This window comes from Thalassophryne amazonica, chromosome 22 (assembly GCF_902500255.1).
Source record: "Thalassophryne amazonica chromosome 22, fThaAma1.1, whole genome shotgun sequence".
Taxonomy (NCBI): Eukaryota; Metazoa; Chordata; class Actinopteri; order Batrachoidiformes; family Batrachoididae; genus Thalassophryne; species Thalassophryne amazonica.
This window is the reverse complement of record NC_047124.1, coordinates 20905968-20928522: the sequence shown is the minus strand read 5'-3', so window position 1 is coordinate 20928522 and position 22555 is coordinate 20905968. Positions and strand designations below refer to the sequence as shown.

General features: G+C 42.3%; 1 protein-coding gene across 1 annotated transcript in view; it reads left to right on the top strand.

The window, feature by feature from the left end:
* Positions 1-2581: 2581 nt before the first annotated feature.
* The window catches only part of LOC117503756 (non-muscle caldesmon-like), a 128281-nt gene continuing 108307 nt past the window's right edge, over positions 2582-22555 (top strand). Inside the window, exon 1 of the mRNA XM_034162987.1 lies at positions 2582-2687. The gene's annotated coding sequence lies outside the window, so the exon portion shown is untranslated. The remainder of the gene's footprint in view (positions 2688-22555) is intronic.

Below are 22555 nucleotides of genomic sequence, written 5' to 3'. Positions count from 1 at the left end.
CTCCTCCTGCGGACGCCGGTGCGCCCTGTTCTTCCATTGGCCGTTCAACAGCCGGCTGACGCCCCTCGGGATCCATGACGTTGGCGGAGATATCCTGTTGGGAAAGTGTAGGAACACGGACCCACAACAGGGGGCGCAAATGAACGGACAATGGAGAGAGTCAAATAACAAAGCTTTACTGTTGTGAACTCGCACAACAAACACAACAGATTACAATTGCGGTAACAAGTCGAATTCCAACGGTGTCGTGTGGGCAGGCTCGACGATAGGAGACGTCTGTCCGAGTCGAACCGGAACCACCCGATTTCCTCCGCCACCGAACCCCGGGAATACTGGAGCCGCCAAGTCCCGAACTCCCAGGTGGCCACTGCCTCCGCTCGTCGGATCCGGTACTGCTGGCGAGGAACAGAAACAGTCAGATGTGGGTGCGGCTGCACCCAGCAACACGTGGGGTGGAAAACACCACCTCCACCTTTAATCAGAAACAACACTGTAGAAAATAGAGTACTTATCCAAATATGTCCTTTTCTGTCTTCAGCTGTCTTAAACACAAACCACACGTTAGTAGTCCTTATGACTGGCTGAGTTTGTTACCTCCTTGGTAGAGCGATATCTCGGCACTGAGGTGGAGATGCCGTCCAGCTGATATACCCCTCCACTGATGGATGTCAGCTGTCTCAGTTGATAGGTGACAGCTGTCACCTTGGCTGCTCCTGTGAGGCGGCAGCGCCCTCCGGTGCCTGGAGCCCGCACTCCAGGCAGGGCGCCCTCTGGTGGTGGTGGGCCAGCAGTACCTCCTCTTCAGCGGGCCCACACAACATAATTTTTATCATTGAAGATCAAAAGTCTGGGTGTGCCACAAGCACAAAACGGCAATATTTGCATATAATGATGCTGAAAAAAGGTGAAAAAGTCATCACAGACTACTAGAACAAATTTCTTAACACACTTTCATTGTAAAGATAACTATAAAAGTGTGAAATTTCCCCTTTTTTCTGTTTTTCATACAATATGATCAAAGGACATAATAAGTGCCCGTAGTCTAAGAATCACCCGTATATGAATTAAAATAAATAAATATGGTGTACCAAAGAATAAATGGTTGTTAAAACAGATCAGTATACAGTAGTTTTCATGTAATTATTAATTTATTATTCTGTGGTGTCTATTCTAGCTAGGTAACACCATGCTAATTTGCTCACAAAATTACACACATTTTCCTTTCATCTTTGCATTTTGAAATATTGCGACATCTCGAGTGTGGGATTTCCTCAGAGATCTGCGAGGGACACTTTCCGGTTTGCTTGGAGAATTATTGTAATGTCTGTGGTTCCTTGTGTTGGAATCTGACAGTACAATCTCTTGATCCCATCCCAAGCGTCTTATCCTTCCCAGATGTAGTTGCTGTACAATGGAGCATCACAAAAAGTACCACTATGAACCACTTTCCTTCTTTTCAGAAAGATTATTTCAACCGGATTTCACCCGAAGTTCATGATGGCATCACGAAAAGTGATTTAATGTATTAGGTCGTGATGGTATCGCGAAATTTGGGGTGACGTGAAGGGCGGGGCATTGGAGTCAGAGTTACAGTTAAAAAATAGCGGCTGAAACTTGAGCATGTCATGAAAATGTGTCATATTTTGTGATGGTATCATGAAAAAAGCCTGAGACTGGGCTGGTTATTTAGAGATGGGCAGATCGATCCTAATATCGTTAATATCGATACCAACGCTGGTATTGATATTGAACGGTCCTCGTGTAAAAAGATCGATACTCCAGCTTTTTTTTCTCTCCCGCATGCACTGAGTGCTGCGCACAGCAGATTCATCAAAGTCTACTCTCTGTAAGAGCAGCGCTGCGCTGTGTCACACAACACGGAGCAGCACACCCTTGTATTGTGGTTTGTTAGCCCTCTACCTCAGGAGATTTTAAGTTGTGTTGAGTGATATTGTTTTAAACAAAAAATGTTAATTGCGATAATAATGTTGTCACGTACAATGTTTGGCGAAATTCTGTCCTAGGTCTTTTGGATCCTTTGGATCTATGAAGCTTAAATATGAAAAAGTATCAGTATCAGTATCAATATCTGCGATACTGGGCCTGTATTTGTACTTGGTATCGGCTCAATACCAAAATTCCTGGTATCGCCCACCTGTACTGGTTATTTGGGGTGAATCACTCAAAAAGAAAAACACCGGAAAGTGATGCATGCCAAAAAAAAATGCAACTCTGTTTGAATAATAAACAAAAAAGGGGAAACGATCCAAAACGTTTTGGATCATTTCCCCCTTTTTTTTTTTTCTTTTTTTTTTTGCAACAGAGTAGAACAATTTCAAAGTTAGTCATGGGTGAACTTTATGGATTAAAAAAAAAGTTTATCATTGTTTTCTAGCAAAAGCTCATCAGAATATGACGCATGACCCATGGGCAACCCCATATATGATACATTTTATTTATTTATTTATTATTTTATTTATTAAACTATATTTTAATATATATAATATATTTTAATAATGGCTTAAATGACATTCTGTGCAGGTCCATAGTAAAGCTAGATGTGTGATTTTTGCAGGGAGGGGCTTCCTGGCTCGGTTTTTTAGCGCTGTGTGAGCAGGAGGAGCGGCTGCAGACTGCCTCCTTCTCCTCGACTGAAGAGCTCGACTTTGTCCCGTAAAGATCCACAGGTAAGCCCGAAGAAAACCAAACTCTTGAAGCATTTTAGCAGTTCGATCGATGTCTTCTGTCCTTTGCGTAAAAGTTGTCGGTGACGCACTGGCGCAATAAGCAGATATAACGGTGCGCGATCTACTTTTACGCACGGATTCTCTCTTTTTCTTTTTCTTTTTTTTTAAAGCCGCTCCCTCTTTTGTGCGCACTCACACCGGCAGATCGCTCAAAGTAAAGCGATTGCGAGTTGTAATAAACTTCTCTGCGGGCGGAGAAGTGATGCTGTGATGTTTTATTGTAATTCTCACTCTGTAGGTTCTTACAGAAGAAAGCTTTAAGAGGCGGAAGCAGTTGGTTTTTACGGTGCATCCAGAAAGTGTTCACAGTGCTTCAATTTTCTACATTTTATGTTACAGCTTTATTCCAAAATGGATGAAATTCTTTTTTTTTTTTTTTCTCAAAATTCTACACACAATACCCCATAATGAGAATGTGAAAAAAATGATTATTTTTTAAATTTATACTAAGAAATCACATGTACACAATTATTCACAACCTTTGCCATGAAGCTCAAAATTGAGTTCAGGTACATTCTGTCTCCACTGATCATCCTTAAGATGTTTCTAAAGCTTAATTGGGAGTTCACCTGGGGTAAATTCAGTTGAGTGAACATAATTTGGAAAGGCACACACCTGTCTACATATGAGGTCCCACAGGTCAGACCACAAACCAAACATGGAGTCAAAGGAATTGTTTGTAGACCTCCAAGACAGATTTGTCTCGAAGCACAAATCTGGGGAAGGGTATAGAAACATTTCTGCTGCTTTGAAGGTCCCAATGAACACAGTGATCTCCATCATCTGTAAATAGAAGAACTTCAAATCCACCAGGACTCTTCCTAGAGCTGGCCGCACATCTAAACTGCATGAAAAGGGGAGAAGGGCCTGAGTCAGGGAGGTAAGCAAGAACCAGATGGTCACACTGTCAGAGTTGCAGCATTCCCCTGTTGAGAGAGGAGAACCTTCCAGAAGGACAACCATCTCTGCAGCAATCCACCAATCAGGTTTGCATGGTAGAGTGCCCAGATGGAAGCCACTCCTTAGTAAAAGGCACATGGCAGCCCACCTGGAATTTGGCAAAAGGCACCTGAAAGACTCTCAGACCATGAGGAACAAAATTCTCTGGTCTGATGAACCATAGATCGAACTCGTTGGTGTCATGTTTGGGGGAAAACCAGGCACCATCCTTACAGTGAAGTGTGGTGGCAGCATCATGCTGTGGTGATGTTTTTCAGTGGCAGGAAGTGGGAGACTATTCAGGATTGAGGGAAAGATGAATGCAGCAATGTACAGAGACATCCTGGATGAAAATCTGCTCTAGAGTGCTCTTGATCTCAGACTGGGATGAACATTCATCTTTCAGCAGGATAATGAATCCTAAACGGACAGTCAAAATATCAAAGGAGTGGCTTCAGGACAACTCTGTGAATGTCCTTGAGTGGCCCAGCCAGAGCCCAGACCTGAATCTGATTGAACATCTCTGGAGAGATCTGAAAATGGCTGTGTACCGATACTCCCCATCCAACCTGACGGAGCTGTGAGAGGTGCTGCAAAGAGGAATCAGCAAAACTGCCCAAGATAGGTGCACCAAGCTTATGGCATCATATTCAAGAAGACTTGAGGCTGTAATTTTGCCAAAAGTGCATCAACAAAGTACTGAGGCAAAGGGTGTGAATACTTATGTACATTTCTTAGTTTTTTTTTTTTTGTAATTTTAATAAATTTGCAAAAAGTAAAAAAAAAAAAAAACTTTTAGAATTTTGCGATAAAAATGAAGATTTATTTCCATTTTGGAATAAGGCTGTAACATACAAAATGTACAAAAATGAAGTGCTGTTGAATACTTTCCAGATGCACTCCTCCTATGGAGCAGCAGCAGCCGTGACACATGTTCCAGCCTTAAATGAAGTGCTGAAAAATGGGATTTTGCATCATGTCATATCATCTTCTCAAATGTAGCAGTTGTGTCTCTGAGGTAAAACATTTTTACTGTTAAACCTTTATTTAACCAGATAAAACCCAATGAGATCCAAGACCTCGTTTGCAAGGGTGACCTGGCCAAGAAAGGCAGCAGCACACATTGTAATATTCAAGATAACAACAAGACAACCATCAAAATATAAAAATACAAGAAATGAAACAAATAAAACTCAATCATTTCAGTCACAGTAACACATACAAGTTCTAAAAATGACAGTTCATCATCTAAACAAAGGCACTGTTCAAAAGATTCACATTGTCTGTTTCTTATCATAGAGCGGAAAGTGTTCAGAGAAATCAACCCTGACAGTTTCAGTTCAGATTGGATGACATTCAAGCAGATGGGGCAGAAACCTTAAAGCTTGCTTTCCTGTTTCAGTTCAAAGACAAAGTATTAAAAAAACACAACATATCAATTGAGCGTAGAGCACAACAGCTTTCAGTTCTCCAAAGAAACTGGGATAAAAGTCAGAACCACCCACTAAGAGCCTTGTAAACCAAAGTCCAGTGTTTATATCACCTTACAATTCGAGGAAGGTATGCCAGCATTAGCGTGCAACTCACAGTGGTTTGGTTGAGGGGTGGCTACAACCAGTGATAAATCTCAGAGCACAATGGTACACCAGAGTCAAGGGACTGTCGATATCTGATTGAACACACATATACACAACAGTCACCAGAATCTAGTACAGAGAAAAAAGCAGTTGTCAGAAGCTTCCGAGGGAGAACATAGTTATTTCTATAATAGAACCGAGCTTCACCCTTAATTTGGAGATCAGATGTTTAAGATGAACTTTAAAAAGAATGATCTTTGTCATATTAATTCCAAAGAGTTTGTATCAGATAACTAGCTCCAGACTTTTACCTTGGGCCGTTTTACTTAATGGTATGTTCTCAGAGTAAACAGGCGAATTGAACAAAAAAAAAACATTATTTTGGGAATTGTTCAGCATTTGAGACCAGTTTCAATTTCTCCAGATGGCTCTGCACCCACTCTGGATTGTCTGGGCCCACAAGGAGGACTGCAAAAATTCAAATGCCTGTGTACTCTGGTTATTGGCGACACTGTGTTGAGAAATGTGAAGTTAGCGACACCAGCAACCATAGTCAATTGTCTTCCGGGGGCCAGAGCAGGCGACATGAGAGGAATTTGAAACTGCTGGCTAAGGCTAAGCGTAATTGGTAAGTTTCATTACACTAGAAGTCTTTCAGAAAGCGATGTAACTAGTTTAAGGGATATGATCCTTCTTTATGTTCTCTAAATGCCATATACCACACAGTGCAGAGTAGCTACCTAAACTCTGTAAGTGAGATAGAGTATCTCCGTCATAGTTTTAAATCCTCATTGAAGACAACTTTGGATGCTGTACGCTCCTCTGAAAAAGAGAGCTTTAAATCAGAAGTGCCTGACTCCGTGGTATACACTCACAAACTCGCAGCTTAAAGCAGATAAACCGTAAGTTAGAGAGTGAAATGACGTCTCACTAATTTAGAAGATCTTCACTTAGCCTGGAAAAAGAGTCTGGTGCTCTATAAAAAAAAGCCCTCCGTAAAGCTAGGACATCTTACTACTCATCACTAATTGAGAAAATAAGAACAACCCAGGTTCTTTTCAGCACTGTAGCCAGGCTGACAAAGAGTCAGAGCTCTATTGAGCCGAGTATATCCTTTAACTTTAACTAGTAATGACTTCATGACTTTCTTTGCTAATAAAATTTCAACTATTAGAGAAAAATTACTCATAACCATCCCAAAGACATATCGTTATCTTTGCTGCTTTCAGTGATGCCGGTATTTGGTTAGACTCTTTCTCTCCGAGTTGTTCTGTCTGAGTTATTTTCATTAGTTACTTCCTCCAAACCATCAACATGTCTATTAGACCCCATTCCTACCAGGCTGCTCAAGGAAGCCCTACCATTAATAAGCTTCGATCTTAAATAGGATCAATCTATCTTTATTAGTTGGCTATGTACCACAGGCTTTTAAGGTGGCAGTATTAAACCATTACTTAAAAAGCCATCACTTGACCCAGGCTATCTTAGCCATTATAGGCCAATCTCCAACCTTCCTTTTCTCTCAAAATTCTTGAAAGGGTAGTTGTAAAACAGCTAACTGATCATCTGCAGAGGAATGGTCTATTTGAAGAGTTTCAGTCAGATTTTAGAATTCATCATAGTACAGAAACAGCATTAGTGAAGGTTAAATGATCTTCTTATGGCCTCAGACAGTGGACTCATCTCTGTGCTAGTTCTGTTAGACCTCAGTGCTGCTTTTGATACGTGTGACCATAAAATTTTATTACAGAGATTAGAGCATGCCATAGGTATTATAGGCACTGCGCTGCGGTAGTTTGAATCATATTTATCTAATAGATTACAAATTTGTTCATGTAAATGGGGGAATCTTCTTCACAGACTAAGGTTAATTATGGAGTTCCACAAGGTTCGTGCTAGGACCAATTTTATTCACTTTATACATGTTTCCCTTAGGCAGTATTATTAGACAGCATTGCTTAAATTTTCATTGTTACACAGATGATACCCACTTTATCTATCCATGAAGCCAGAGGACACACACCAATTAGTTAAACTGCAGGAATGTCTTTCAGACTTAAAGACATGGATGACCTCTAATTTCCTGCTTTTAAACTCAGATAAACTGAAGTTATTGTACTTGGCCCCACAAATCTTAGAAACATGGTGTCTAACCAGATCCTTACTCTGGATGGCATTACCCTGACCTCTAGTAATACTGTGAGAAATCTTGGAGTCATTTTTGATTAGGATATGTCATTCATTGCGCATATATAAACAATATGCAGGACTGCTTTTTTGCATTTGCGCAATATCTCTAAAATTAGAAAGGTCTTGTCTCAGAGTGATGCTGAAAAATTAATTCATGCATTTATTTCCTCTAGGCTGGACTATTGTAATTCATTATTATCAGTTGTCCTAAAAGTTCCCTGAAAAGCCTTCAGTTAATTCAAAATGCTGCAGCTAGAGTACTGACAGGGACTAGAAGGAGAGAGCATATCTCACCCATATTGGCCTCTCTTCATTGGCTTCCTGTTAATTCTAGAATAGAATTTAAAATTCTTCTTCTTACTTATAAGGTTTTGAATAATCAGGTCCCATCTTATCTTAGGGACCTCATAGTACCATATCACCCCAATAGAGCACTTCGCTCTCAGACTGCAGGCTTACTTGTAGTTCCTAGGGTTTGTAAGAGTAGAATGGGAGGCAGAGCCTTCAGCTTTCAGGCTCCTCTCCTCTGGAACCAGCTCCCAATTCAATCAGGGAGACAGACACCCTCTCTACTTTTAAGATTAGGCTTAAAACTTTCCTTTTGCTAAAGCTTATAGTTAGGGTTGGATCAGGTGACCCTGAACCATCCCTTAGTTATGCTGCTATAGACTTAGACTGCTGGGGGGTTCCCATGATGCACTGAGTGTTTCGTTCTCTTTTTGCTCTGTATGCACAACTCTGCATTTAATCATTAGTGATTGATCTCTGCTCCCCTCCACAGCATGTCTTTTTCCTGGTTCTCTCCCTCAGCCCCAACCAGTCCCAGCAGAAGACTGCCCCTCTCTGAGCCTGGTTCTGCTGGAGGTTTCTTCCTGTTAAAAGGGAGTTTTTCCTTCCCACTGTCGCCAAGTGCTTCCTCACAGGGGGTTGTTTTGACCGTTGGGTTTTTTTCCGTAATTATTGTATGGCCTTGCCTTACAATATAAAGCGCCTTGGGGCAACTGTTTTGTTGTGATTTGGCGCTATATAAAATAAAATTGATTTGATTTGATTTGTAATTGAGTTTGAACAACAATAAATTACAGTGTCATCTGCATAAATATGATAGAAGGCATTTGATAGGTTTGCACATAGATCAGTAATGTAAATTGTGAACAAGATGGGTCCTTAAACTGAGCCTTGAGGTTAGGGATGTTGTCGATCTGATCCATTATCAGTATCGGGTTCTGATAAAAATATAGTTCATGGATCAAAAATTCTGATACAACCTGCAGCTTTCCGATCCAGGAGCCACGTCTGTGTGTGGTGTGTGTGTGTGTGTGTGTGTGTGGGTGTGTGTGTGTGTGTGTGTGTGTGTGTGTGTTGTGTGTGTGTGTGTGTGTGTGTGTGTGTGTGTGTGTGTGTGTGTGTGTGCTTTTTGCTGAAACGTCTCCACAAGTGCTGCTGGCTACTCTGCTGGCTGGCTGTGGGGGGTCCCTGAACGGAGCCGTGTCTCAATGAGACGCGGAGTAATGAGACATGCCTCCTTCTGCAGTTTGCAGCCAGCGAGCAGGCGAGGATTGAGGAGTACTGCCACTGACCAACTTTTCATCACTGGTCCGCTGTGTGGGAAAATTTTATACTAGAAACACTGCAAAGTAAGACAGCAACGTGCAATGTTTGCAAAGCCATTGTAAAGAGGCGGAAGCTCCATCATGACCTACAATACCGCAAACTTAAACATTTGAAAACGCACCACATTAAAGAGCACAAGGATTTTTAACCGATGGTAGAAAGACAGAAGGAACTGGCCAGAAGGGTGTGGTGATTAACTGACTCCAAATATGAGTAAATTAATTTATTTTTTGGTGGTTTCTTGTGGCATTTTGGAAATGTGGAAATGCGCTCCATCCTCAAAACGGTACATGTACTTGAGCAGGTGTGCCATCTGGTGTTCACGAGATGAAACTTTAGCTGTGGACCCAACCATGGCCCCATTTACGAGGCCTGTTAGAAAAGTATCCGACCTTTTTATTTTTTGCAAAAACCATATGGATTTGAATCAGGTGTGATTTCATCAGCCAAGCTTGAACCTTCGTGCGCATGCGTGAGTTTTTCACGCCTGTTGTTTGCGTCATTCGCGTTTGCGTCAGTTTTTTTTCCATAAACTGAGAGACCTCCAGGTGGACACCATTCAGAAAATTCAGATGGCTTTCAGGGACGATTTTATGGGGATTACACAGATTAAGGAGTGCTCCAGCCGGTTTAAAGACCGCCAACAGTGTCTGAGAGTGCAGCACGCTCCATTCGCCGATCGACAGGCTGAAACCCTGCTGAAACAACCAGATCATTTTCATAGTGAAGGCTTTGTTGATCCGGGACGTCGTCTGACTTCCACAGAAATGGCAGAAGACGTGGACATCACCACTTTTTCGGCACATTCCACTGTTACAGGAGTTTTTGTCATGGAAAGAGAAGCGGAGGGATGCGCCACGGAGCCGCTCATGGCGCGGGACAAAAGCACCTCCGTGTCGGTATCACAGGACAGCTTTCAGATGGCATTCAGACGGCTTTCGGTGGCTTTTCAGTCGTGTGACTATCCGAGAAATTGTGAATGAGCTGGACATGCCAGGACATGTCCTGTGAGGCTTCATCACGGCGTTGCTTTGCGCCATGCGGCTCCGTCCCGATGCGCGAATTTCTCTGCACGTCTGTCTCAATGTGCCAAAAAAGTGCTGATGTCCACATCTTCTGCAATTTCTGTGGAAGTCAGACAACGTCCTGGATCAACAAAGCCTTCACTTTGGAAATGAACGGCACATTCCACTGTTACAGGAGTTTTTGTCATGGAAAGAGGAGCGGAGAAATTTGAGCATCGGGACGGAGCCGCATGGCGCAAAGCAACGCCGTGATGAAGCCTCACAGGACATGTCCTGGCATGTCCAGCTCATTCATAATTTCTCGGATAGTCACACGACTGAAAAGCCACCGAAAGCTGTCTGAGCCATCTGAAAGCCGTCCTGTGAGACCAACACGGAGGTGGTTTTGTCCCGCGCCATGAGCGGCTCCATAGCGCATCCCTCCGCTTCTCTTTCCATGACAAAAACTCCTGTAACAGTGGCATGTGCCGAAAAAGTGGTGATGTCCACGTCTTCTGCCATTTTAGTGAAGTCAGATGACATCCCAGATCAACAAAGCCTTCACTTTGGAAATGATCTGGTTGTTTCAGCGGGGTTTCAGCTTGTCGATCGGCGCTCGGAGTGCGCCGCGCTCTCAGACGCTGTGGGCGGTCTTTAAACCGGCTGGAGCACTCCTTAATCTGTGTAATCCCCATAAAATCATCCCTGAAAGCCATCTGAATTTTCTGAATGGTGTCCACCTGGAGGTCTCTCACAGTTTCTGAAAAAATTTGATGCAGCAAAGCTCCAGATCGTTCAGACATTTTATTTGCAATAAAAATCCGACGAGAGGGGTGGACCAGTGCTCACACAAAGCCTGCTCACAGGCGAATGACGTAACCGACAGGCGTGAAAAAACTCACACATGCGCACGAAGGTTCAAGCTTGGCTGATGCAATCACACATGATTCAAATCCATATGTTTTTTGCAAAAAATAAAAAGGTCCGATACTTTTCTAACAGACCTCAAACATGTACATAAACATGTATACCATTAATCAGATTTATTTCTGCTTTTACATTTGCGCATGTTTCAGCATTCTAAAGAGCTAATTTCTTGCAGAGAGAGAGAAAGAGAGCTGTCTTTTTCTATAAGTCTATGCTTTTTTCAAGACTTGCCATTTCTCTTTTCTCCACTTCAAAAGAAATCCAACTTAGGAACTGAAATCATGTAAACCAGGTTCTTCTGATTATCAGATTACTGAAGTGCATGTAAATGTGAAAGATCAGGGGCCTCGTGTACAAAGCGTGCTTACGCACAAAAATGTGTCGTGTGTCTGTCTCCACGCCAATGTTCTGATGTACCAAAAGTGATATGACCGTGGAAATGTGCGGTGCATCACGCAAAAATCCTGGCTGGCGTACACATGTTTTTATAGCTATTGCTCCACAGCGGACACATAGAGGTGATGCTGGGAACTGTTAACAGTGTGAAAACAAGACGTCATCAGAGTGACATGCGTATCAGACACACTGATGAGAAATTAACAAACCCATGTGTTTGCAGTTACATGGATGGATGTAAAACTACGCGCAAAGTGATGCATAAAATGGCTGCATTAGAGTTGTTAGAGGACCTTGCAAATGGTGCAGTCTGACGTGAGTCTGAATTGAGGGAACGTGAGGATTTTCTTGCAAATGGCAATAACTGACTCATAAACTAATTTTGATTACCAAGGCCACTGAAACTGGAGCTGCGCACAGAACTGCGGCCGTCCCAGAGCGCAGTACGGCAAGGAGCCTGGGGTTGTCTTTGCCCACAAAGGTGCTGACCACGCTGTGCTTCCTGGAAACGGGGACATTTCAGCAGGAGCTGGCCAATTAGTCAGGAGTGTGCCAGTAAACCTTGAGCCAAGCCATGCCAGCTATGTGGAACGCAATCATCCGAATGTCATCCAGATACGTGCACATTCCAACTTTAAAGCACCATTAGGGGGTCCGCACCTAAAAATTGGTCTGCCCTGCCTTCACTGCAGCTCGGGATTATTAACCGGTGGTGGCCAAGTGGTTAATGCGCTTGGTTTCAGTTCAGAAGGTTCCGGGTTCAAATCCCACCCCTGCCACATTTCTCCATGTAATGTGGAGTTGCGTCAGGAAGGGCATCCGGCGTAAAACTTGTGCCAATTCAACATGCAGATCCACCTTGGATTTGCTGTGGCGACCCCGAGTGCAAACAAGGGAGCAGCCGAAGGGACTTACTTTAGATAATAAGGTAAAACCTCTTAAATCATTCTAAGGTCAGTTTTAAGCAGAAAGGAGGCGATACTTGGTGACAATTTGAAATGACCGACGCGCAGTGAATGCATCAGCTTGCAGCTTGTGTAGCTGCGGCACTCTGATCACTTCCTCCGTCTTTTATGATGAAATAATGCTGAATTTATGTGGAAATGATTGTACAAAAGCTTCAGATATCTGTCGCTGAGCTAGATGATGAGTGGAGTGCAGTTTTAATCACAAACGAGGTGAGGAGTGGTGAACCGCAACTAATGACGCATGCACAGTGAAGGCACAGCAGACCGAATTTTAGGGGGAGCGTTTGGTCGGCGACACTGGTTTACATGTAATTGGAGCTATTGACTGCACATGTTCACATTATATGTGATGCTCAAATGCGCATCAGGCTGGTGGCTGACACGGGGCTCGATGGCAGCTGCTCAGTCAATCAAACAGCGTCATTAATCCCACAAGGGGCTTGAGTAGCTGCTTGCTGTCTAAATAGTGTATTCGTGTAATTTAACTAAATGTAAACCAGAGTAGGCACATTTGGGCATGTGCGCCTTCAAATATGTTTATTATTATTAATGTCTTTTTTATTTTTGCTTGATGGTGAGAGCTGCAGAGCTTCTTAACAGGCTTCCTGTGTTCAGTATTTGTCAATAAACACGTGTGTAAGTTATGAATGTCACACTGTCACTTTTTTTAAGCTCACAGTGTGTTGGCCTCGCGCACACATGTTCCATAGCTCCCACGAACATTTTTCCATAACGAATAAACTATCCCTGCATGTCTCCACATAATTTCCAGTCTTCTACAGTATAATTTCTTTTCAGTGTTCATGTTGTCTGATGTGACGTCTTGGGGAATCCCTGTTCCAAGGGCCTATTTACATGAAATTGCATATTTAAATAGGAAGTGGCCAGGGAGGAGTTTGGGTCCACGCTCAATTCCACGTTCAGTGGGATGTACATACGGAACGTGTGGATCCATGCCCACGCACACTTTGATTTATCTGTGTAATTTTGTCCTTACGCCAGTTTCTGGGTTTTGGCGTACCCCATGTTCCATTGGGAAATCCACGCAAGTCTTTGTACATGAGGCCCAAGATTATTACAGTTATGTCATTACTAACAGTTATCGGTTGATTATGGTCATGTAAAGATGCTCTGTTACGGGGAGTTCAGCTCGACACGGGAGCTCATCTCCCATGATTTGGCTGTGGAAAGCTTGACTTTTTTTCACAGGGGCACCCCCAAAATTGCGTACGAGTACATGTACCATTTTGAGGAAGGAGCACATTTCTGCATTTCCAAAATGCCACAAGTAACCACCAAAAAATGAATAAAAGTATTGAATTCTTTCTCCAAAACATCAAATCTTGGCTTGCATCTTAGATGTACCTTCTGGCAAATTGTAGCTGAACTTTCAGGTCTACTTTTTAAGAAAATCCTCCTCTATACCACTTCATCATGAAGCTGTATAATAGTATCAGTATCGGCAGATATCCAAATTCAGGTATCGGGATTGGCTCGTAAGTGAAAAATGTGGACTGGTGCATCCCTACTTGAGGTACACCTTTTGTGACCTTGGTGAAGGTGGAACTAACACCAGCCATCTGAACACACTGTGTCCTACTTCAAGGATCTGTTGAAGTTTGACATGGAATATGTGGTCCAAGTTGGCAAAGTTGGGGCCCCATGCTCATTAAAGACTAGTTTTAACCATTAGACTATTCTGAGATAAGTGAAGCATTGGGTGCCTGAAGTTTAAACACATCCAACCTCTTCTGCGCACAAAGCCATGCAAGGAAGGGTGTGTTGTGGCAGAAAAGCACACCTTCTCACCATGAACCCACTACTTATCATAGCCAGGTATCACATTCTTTACAGTCCCAACCAACCCTGAGGCAAAAATCGCTCCTAGACTTTCTTTTGTTGAGCTCCATTTGGCCAGAAAGGGTTTTGATCTCAGCTTTGTTGCACAGCGAGTAGAATCTGTGAAAAGGAAGCAGGTGGAGGGACCACAGAGGGTTGTATTGGAGTGCTTTCGGGCCAGAGACAGGGTAGTAATTGTCCATGAAACTGTATCTGCAGTGTTTGGGAAACACGTGGAGAATGCCCTCCGCTCCTTATGAGGCACAGTACCGACCTGGTGAAAGATGACTGGAATACTCTCTGGAATGCAGCACATAGCAGAACTGCAGGACGGCATCTTACTTTTTAAAATTATTTAAGTTTGGGCACAGATGTTACACACATACACAATCGTGGACATCATTGCTATGTATGTACTGCACCATTTTGGAACATGCCTTGCGTTTAACTTCGTTCAGAGTCATTGAATGTTACGCTTTTACATAAAACTGAGATGAACTATGATTAAAGACCCTAATTGCATTGACTTGAGTTTACTGTTTTTCAAGTTGAGTTGCATTATTAGATGTTGTGAGGGTTATCTTTCATGTGGGACAAACATTTATTTAAATGGCACAATATTGATTTAGAATACCATCACGAGCTAATCAGCTATATGACGTTATGGAATGGTGCAAGCTAAGAACACTGGAAACCGCTTCTTGTCTCCTCTGAACTAGGGTGCCTTAATTGAGATAATGGTGACATGATGAGTAAAAAAAAAGTGGTCACGTGATTCATGATGCCATCTTGGGTTCAAAATAGCATTCGGTGTTAATCTGTCTGCATGGAACTCCAGTTATTTTATTTATTTATTCGCTGAAAATGATGGGTTGTTGTGCGTTTGGATGCACAAATAGACACAGCAAGGGCTTCAAGATCCCTTCAGATCCGAACAGAAGAAAAATGTGGGAAAATAAAGTCAGCCGTGTGGAATGGAAGCCTACTTCATTGTCAAAGTTTTGCAAGGTAGGTAAATTTATTGTTCAGTCCCATGTACAGTAAAACTCGCCTAAACCATCATCTTATAAACTGGATATTTGCAGTCACCGGACAAAAAAGTCCCAAAGTTTTTGTATTGTTTTCCATGTAATAAACACCGTATATCACAGTGGATAAAATGTCCTGTTCGATCATAATGTATTTCCATTAAAACCCCTCACATGTGGGACCGGAGTCATTTCCATGATTAAAAGCCCGACCGTTTATTTTTCACACTTTGCTCAGACACTGATTTAACGGGTGCACAAAAAGCTATGATTTGACACTGCCATCATATTTTAATAGTTATTGCAGTGTGCACGCTGATTAAAAATGGATCAGAAAAGTCTGCAACTTTACAGCAAGGAGTCTGAAAAAGATGAAATTGTACAGCTTACCTTTGATTTGGAGGTGATGAAAGAAAGAAAAGCTTGTTGAGGGTCAAATTAATCCATAATAAAGCATAATCCAGAGACAGAAAACTTTAAAATTGTCACGCACGTCGTGATGTATGATGCATGACACGGAGTTACAGAACTGCAGAAGCATAAATCAGGCTTTAAATTAATTAAATAAATCATCATAAATTGTAAATTTGTACCTGGATGTGTTCCTGTATGTGGTTAAAGGATTTAAAACATGTTGAAAACATGAAAGGTTCAGCACAGTTGGAACCAAAATGGCGCTATGTTCTGAGTTGACACCAGTCTCTCAATTAAGGCACTCCACACTTAGCACTGGTACCACAGTCTCTTGTGCAGAGACTGGTAGTGTGTTTTTGAAAACATGGCTGTGATTGGTCCATCTGATACGTCAGCCGCTATTGGCTATCACACCACGCTCTGTGATTGGCTGTGGCGTAACCGCCGAAAATGTGAAAAACAAACTGAATAGCAGTGGTACCACAGTCTCTTTGGAGGAGTGGAACCAACTTACATTGTAAACAAAGGCTGCAGCCAATCAGAGAGTGGCGTGTCTCAGCCAATCAGCAAAATGGCAGAATCCTGACTAAAAGTCACGTGACCAAATAACCCGATACCGACTCCTTTGCCTTGGCTGGAGGAGTGGAACCAACTTACTCCACACTCAACAGGCAAAAATGCTGCTATAACTGTTAGCGTGGAGACTATCCCTAGTTAGCCACTTACCTTAGCCTCGTAGTTGTCCGGCGGCACTGCTGGCCAAAGGTTCATTGCAAGTCATTTGCTGATAAGGGGCTTGTTATGAAGGGGTATTGAGAAGTTTAGAGTCTGAAGCCCCTTTCACAGAGTTGCATTGTGCTGCGTATCAAGTACCCAGGAATGGCTGCGTATGTTGCGGGGAGGGGGGAAGCTCGGCCTGCCTCTTATTCTTCTGTGGTTTTGAAGCTTCACTGCCACCAAAGTTCAGCAGAATCCAGCGGGATGAATAAAATCTAGCAATGCAGGTATGAACTGATAAAAAAGAAACCTAAAGGATTTTTCGCCAGACTGGCAAAGGATAGCGTACAATTGCGGAGGCATGGTGTACAGTAGCGCAGTGTTGTGTAGACTTGTGTAGAGCATAATTCACTTCCATGTTGTACTGCATTTGAGCTGTTCTCCATTTTAGCTTAGCTTCTTAGCATATAGCTTATTTGAAAGCAAATGTTTATCTTTAATGTTGAAATTTATGAAATCGTTTAACACTGCATTTGTAACATTAATCAATGTGTGCAAAATTAACTGCTAACATATGGCGGCTTGGTGCTACCAAGCTAGTTTCCAGTTGTCTTTTCAAAGCACTGAGTTGACAAGTATGACTAGAACATTAACCAAATTACTGAAGGGAACTGTTGAAAGCTTGCAGCTTTGTGTCCCTGCAAGTGCTGATTTGGTCACCAAAATATTTAATTATGCTATAGCCATTTGTTAGTTGCGAGCCAGCACGTAGTAAGCAACCAACAAAAACCTTCTCAGTTTCTTGAATCAAAATAAAAAATTCTAATTAATTAGATCAGTTAAATGGGTACTACAACAATTAACAGTGGCCTTAGTGGCCAAAAACCATACAATATGCAAACAAAAGGCCTACGTATAGTACACACAATTCCGGCCATGTCCCACTGTGACAACCTTCCTATTTAAACTAAATAGATAAAAGAATACTAGCAAAATATGTTGAAAGCCCCAAAATTGAAGGTTCGCTGCTCCTCCCCTGTATCAATCAGAATCCAAAGTTTCAAAGCTGAATATGTAGTAGTTTTTGTGGAGTTACTGATGGACATTTTGCAGACCCACTTACTGAGTGACTCCATTATGCCTATGCATGCCCTGCTAATCGTAGCATCTATGGCATCCAAGATGACATAGTCACTGTGCGCACGTATTTCTGTGATGTCACGTGAATACTTTTCTATAACGTACGTCCATTTATTTACACTGGAATGCTTGCAGTGTGTTTAGAGGATGAGTTTACGATTATGGATGCAGAAAAATTTGATGTAATTGCACACAGTGAAAACAGGAATTTGGCAGCCTCGGGCGGCAGTCAGGGGTAGCCAGGCTGGCAGGAAGTAGGGAACACTGCCATGCATTTCCGGAGCATTTCCTGAACTGCACAGTGAGGTGAAGCCTTTTGGTCTGTAAGTCTTTGTTTTTCTGTCTTGTCAAACATACTTGGTTAAAGTTAGTTAGGTGGGGGTCAGGCGATTATTATACTTATGTTAACCTGGATGCTTAGTTTGTCGCTGGACGACCATGGTAAGAGTCATCTTCCAAAGCAGTTATCCAGAATTTCCTTTCAAGGTTACGGATTCTTGCTACCAACCGCACAAGGCCCTGAATGTGAATAGAATGGAAAACTGGCAATAACTCTGAAGCCGAAATGATCAAACCATTCTGTTCTTCCTGCTTTTTTTTTTTAATGGATTTTTACTGATATTCTTGTCAGTATTGAGGTTTTCTAAATGTGGTTGCTGTGACTGCCTGCTGACTCGTCGGACCGAGCACACATTGTTTCGGCACAGCAGGTGCCAGAGCTTTGTGGTTTCTCTACACTGAAACTATGTCGAGCAAGTTTCCTGTGTTGGAACGTTTTTCCTCACTGCCATAAGAATGTATTTTTAGATCCGGCCGCACAAACGCCTGCATCTTCTGGACAGCAGCGCGAGGAGATTATGATTGACGTTGCCGCTAAAGCTCATGGGACTCTGGCACCACAACGTGCTCTTTCTTGTTCCCCCTGGTCTCTGAATTTGATAGCATGTAATTTGAAAGCACTGCATCCAGAACTCGCATACCCAGTTGTATAATATGATAAGCTAGGACGGGCAGGCAGATGTTAGGATGGAAAAAGAGTTCTTAACTCTTAGCGGCGATCAGCAAGTAGAAAGCAAATTTTGCAAAAAAGAATTTTGCAAAAAAGAAAAAACTATATCCTCCTGTATAATTTAGCTTAACAAGGTAATAGTACCTGTGTCCGTGAAGTTACAGAGACACTTAGGGAGGGTAAGTACTTGTATAGTATCAGTAAGAATGTGGACACCTTCTTTAGCATAGAATTTCCAGATAAATAATTCATTGTTTAGTGGAACTCTGACCTTTGGCCCCAATGACCTTGACCTTCACCCAAATGATTGACTTCTGACTGATCTCAGAAGACCAATTCTGGAACCCATTGTGCCAAGTTTGATGCCCGTCTGAAATCAGATCGGTTGACCGTTTCCCTAATTGGCCAAAGAACCTGGATTGTGGGTCTTCAGATTTTAACCTTTCACCCAAATGACCTTGACCTTTGCCAAAATGAATAATTTGAGGGCATTTCCAGGGTTGACCTTCATCCACATATCAAGTTTGTTAGAAATTGGCCCTCAGAGGGGGGTAGGCAGGCAAACATTCAGACATGGCCTTGATCTTAACCCCCAAAGACTGACGTTTGGCAAATTTGACCTTGCTTTGGCAGTTCTGGGACACACCAGCATGTGTGTTGAGACAAACCCTTTAAGGGCATTTACGGGGTTGACCTTCAGCCACACACCAACTTTGGTGGGAATCGGACAAAATTAGGCGAGTAAACATACAGGCACTGTGCTGAGACGAGCACCTAAAGGGCATGTATGGGGTTGATCTTTGGCCACTTACCAAGTTTGACGGAAATTGGACAAAGGACCTGGGAGGAGTATGGGAACAGACAGTCAGATGCTTAAATTACAGTATGATATTCTGTTTGTTGTTCCTCATTATGTCATTGTGTTGTGACGGAATAGTTCTTTTAGGGAATATGTACTGCTCTGGATGTTCTGGAATGTATTTAGTATGCAGTTAAATTCTAACCGATGGAGATGGTGAATGACGACTTGCATTTTCCCCCTCTCCCTTTTTTCTATCCAGCCCAAACCCTACACCAGTCTAACTTAATCAGTCCACATTTCCATAGCTGTTTTCATTTAATACGGTGTGAATTTCACAGTGATACTTTCCAGGATCTCTGTCTTTTCTTTGGAAAGTAAATCCAAAACTTTGATTTTCCTGATTCTACCAGTCATGTGGCATGAAAGACCTGTGCTTGAATTCCTCTGGGATTTAGTCACACTCCGGTGAAGAGGGTTTGTTAGGTCAACCTCTCGCTCCTCTTGTTTTCTGACGTTAATGTTATCAGTGAAGGCCAGATTGCCAGCATGGCACAGCAGGGCCGGTAATTGGCATGTTGATCTGCCATCTGTTCGTTGCCAGACGCCAAGCGCTGCCAGAAGTTCCATATTGTCTATCTCTTTGTTTACTTACAGTTTTGTGTTTAAGAAGATAATTTCTCCCCTCTGTGGCGAGAGATGCAGGGGTATTGTTTTTGGTCCTGTGTCCTGGGTGTCATAGGTTATGGTGATGTTTATTGCTGACGCTGCATAGTACTACAACTATCCTATACTACTGTATTAATGAATACTACATTGTATCTGGAAAGCATTCACAGCACTTCACCTTTTCCACATTTTATGTGACAGCCTTATTCCAAAATGGAGTAAATTAATTTTTTTCCCTTCTTTTTTTTGGGGGCAAATTTATTAAAAATAAAAAAACCTAAGAAATGACTTGTACATAAGTATTCACACCGTTTGCTCAGTACTTTGTTGATGCACCTTTGGCAGCAATTACAGCCTCAAGTCTTCTTGAAAATGATGCCACAGGCTTGGTGAACCTATCTTTGGGCAGTTTTGTCCATTCCTCTTTGCAGCACCTTTCAGGCTCCATCAGGTCGGATGGAGAGCATCAGTGCACAGCCATTTTCAGATCTCTCCAGAGATGTTCAATCAGATTCAAGTCTGGGCTCTGGCTGGGCCACTCAAGGACATTCACAGAGTTGTCCTGAAGCCACTCTTTTGATATCTTGGCTAGGTGTTTAGGGTCATTGTCCTGCTGAAAGATGAATCTTCACCCCAGTCTGAAGTCAAGAGCGCTCTGGAGCAGCTGCATTCAACTTTCCCTCAATCCTGACTAGTCTCCCAGTTCCTGCCACTGAAAAACATCCCAACAGCATGATGCTGCCACCACCATGCTTCACTGTAGGAATGGTGCCTGGTTTCCTCCAAACATGATGCCGTCTGGCCGCTCTACCATACAGGCCTGAGTAGTGGATTGCTGCAGAGATGGTTGTCTTTCTGGAAGGTTCTCCTCTCTCCACAAAGGAATGCTGTAATTCTGACAGTGTGACCATCGGATTTTTGGTCACCTCCCTGACTCAGCCCCTTCTACCCTCAATGCTCAGTCTAGACAGGCAGCCTGCTCTAGGAAGAGTTGGGGTGGATCTGAATTTCTTCTTCCATTTATGAATGATGGAGGCCACTGTTCTCATTTAGACCTTCAAAGCAGCAGAAATGTTTCTATACCGTTCCCTACTTTTGTGCCTCAAGACAATCCTGTCTTTGAGGTCTACAGACAATTCATCTGACATGCACTGTCAACTGTGGAACCTTATATGTAGACAAGTGTGTGTCTTTCCAAATCCTGTCCAATCAACTGAATTTACCCAAGATGGACTCAAATTAAGCTGTAGAAACATCTCAAGGATGATCAGCTGAAACAGGATGCACCTGGGCTCAATTTTGAGCTTCATGACAAAGGCTGTGAATACTTATGTACATGTGATTTCTTAGGTTTTTTTTATGTTTAATACATTTGCAAAAATCTAAAAAAAAAAAAGAGTTTTTTTCACATTGTCTTTATGGGGTATTGTATATAGAATTTTGAAGAAACAAATGAATTTCATTCACTTTGGAATAAGGCTTTAACGCAACAAAATGTGGAAAAAGTGAAGCGTTGTGAATACTTAATGGATGCACCGTATATTAATATTAAACATCTTCAAGCATTTTGATGAGATGTCGATCAAAAATTGCAAACAGCTTTGTTGGATCAAATGTGATGAAATAATTGAGGAAAAAAATTGATTAAAGTCACAGGCTACAGTTAAAATTTGGGACCAGTGCTTACAAATGATAGATATTTAGTATGTTTGTTCTGATGAAAAGGTTAAAGTTACAGTGTGTAAGATTCCGTGCCATCTGGTGGTGATGTTGCAGATTTCATTATGCCATCACAGCTCACGGATTTGTTTCCTTTTAAGCTTTTACGTCTTTGGTGATCATGATTCATGCTCCCTAGCCTTCTCTTGCGATACACAATTTTTAGACGTTTGTCAAACTTGCTAGCTTGCGCTAACGACCAGTAGACAGGCTGTCGAGGATGAACCACTGATTCCGCTTCATTTAATTTCTTCAGTCTTCTAGCTGCACTGCAAAATGTGGAAAGCAGAGTAGTTATATCATTTTTGGGTTGCCTTACCAACATGGCCATGCAACATGGTGGCCACCATGAGCGGTCCGCTCCAATGGAGATATGAAGGCCTCCTTATAAATTTATTAAAACACATTGATTCATGTAATTATACACTATTGAACAGATGGTTGTGAAAGCTATATTTAATTTCTGCTAATATTCACCCCTAAATCCTACAAAGTATCCTTTTAATTCTGTGTGACGCAACGTTATTTAAGTCTTAGAAGGTAAAACCTTCTTTCGCTCTCACCTAGTATGGTTTTCATAGGGTTTTTGCAAATGATTGATTATTCCAGAGTGAGGTCAGTGCTCTGAAGCAGTGTTTCTGATGTCATCCTACAAAGATGCATGTTCTTGCCTTCATTCCCCAAAGTGGGTTACTGTGAGAAGTGTATAACTTTGTTGAGGGGACCATTTAGCCTTTGGACTTCTTCTCATCTGATAAAACAAGCACAGGAAATGTCTCCGTTAGTTGATTGGCTCTGTATTTTGCCTTGGCATCCTCCCACTGGGACCTCAGACATGCACATCGTGTCCCTGTGGCAG